This window comes from Tachypleus tridentatus, chromosome 13, assembly GCF_004210375.1.
Source record: "Tachypleus tridentatus isolate NWPU-2018 chromosome 13, ASM421037v1, whole genome shotgun sequence".
Taxonomy (NCBI): Eukaryota; Metazoa; Arthropoda; class Merostomata; order Xiphosura; family Limulidae; genus Tachypleus; species Tachypleus tridentatus.
The window spans coordinates 134579226-134581018 of NC_134837.1; positions in this window are offsets into that span (position 1 = coordinate 134579226).

A 1793-nucleotide genomic window follows, 5' to 3' on the forward strand; every position below is an offset into this window, starting at 1 on the left:
TCATATTACAACATAAACAAATGACACTATAATAAAAGCTGCAAGAATAATTTATTCAAAATTCAAATTATTGTTTGAAAACACCATTAAATAAAAGTTAATAGTTACTAACTGTGAAATATATATCAAAATAATATCGTGCATATAGTTCATCTCTTCGGTGCAAAAGTTGTGTTAAGGCAAATTCTCAAAAGTTCGATGCCGGTAGTCATGTATTTTCAGAAACGATTTTCTTTCATCACTTTCTACATGCTGAATATAAAGATAAATAAAAACCAGTAAGTCAAAATAAACACACTTCGTTTCACAATATTAATATATCTCTCAACCGAGGGTAACTTTTTTTCGCTTTCACTACTATGTGTGAGAAAAGGGATAGAGAAACTGAATTTATTTATTGTTTCTAACTTGTTTATGCTTGACATGACTAAAAAATATTAAAGTGATGTTTCTTTGTAATTGGTTTAATACATATTTATTGTATATCACCTGATTCAAAATCTACAAAATCAAGTACAAGAGTGGAATCAGTTTTTAAGTTACGGATCGGCAAAGATGACTTATTTTCATAGGACACTAAGTCCATCTGGTGTTTAAGACCTTCATGTATTTCTCAATTTCTACAAAACATTTAAAACTTACATATTTCAAATGTACTCACAAGGATCAAACCAAGGGTTTACGCTTATCTCTCGTGTGTCTGTGCAGAGGTAAACTGGATTGCTAAAACAAGTACAAAATTTGTTGTTTTTTTTAAATTGGATTCCTTAGAAATGATAATTACAAAATAAATAAATAAAAGTGATACATTAACAATGAGATACGAGAGCGACTAGATTAGGTTTAAATTCTTATTTTCCTAAATTAATTTCAAGTGCATCATGCATGTTTACATTTATCAATGTATTTTATTTTCATTAAATTGTATCAAACCATCGCAACAGAGATATTAGGCTAAGAGCCATGTATGTGTAATATAAAAATTAGGCTAATGGCCATGTATGTGTAACATAGAAATTAGGCTAATGGCCATTTTTGTGTAACCTAGAATTACACTCATGACTACATAGAGGTAACATGGAAACGACAATGCAGATGTAATAAAGAAATTGATGTAATTACCATATCGATGTAAAAATGAATTAGGCTAATCACCATGTAGGTCTAATAAAGTTATTAGGCTAAGGGCGATGTAGGTCTAATAAAGAAATTAGGCTAATGACCATGTAACTGTTATAAAGGCATTACGCTAATGACCTGTAGGCGCTAAGACAATTAACCTGTAGTAACCTGGACGGGAGGAAATGAACAGATAACTTAATTTTTACGGTTTTAAATTTGACGTGTCAAGATGTTTTTCAAATTTAATTGTGAAGGAATATAATCATTTTAACCGTTAACATCCTATTTACATAGCTGATAAATATATAAAAGATATAGTTTTTTTTTTCTTACTTAAAAGAAGCTGGAAGAAACACATTGAATTGTAATTCCTGTATCCCGTCACTGTTGTTACACAAAATTTTAGACAAGATAGTTTCTCGGATCTTCTTCAACTGATCTGTTTAAAATACAAACATGATTATTTACTCTAAAGAAATAACAAATACTTCGATGAAATTGATTTAATTCAGTAAAATTACCGTTATTTTAATGACAGTATCATTTTTCAAAGCAATACGCAGCACTAAAAAAATAATTAAAACTAGTATTTATTTAATTTCTGGGGGTTCAGTGAACTTCACTATCTTGTTAAAGGTTATTTGCAATAGTTTTCGGTTTCTTATGATGTT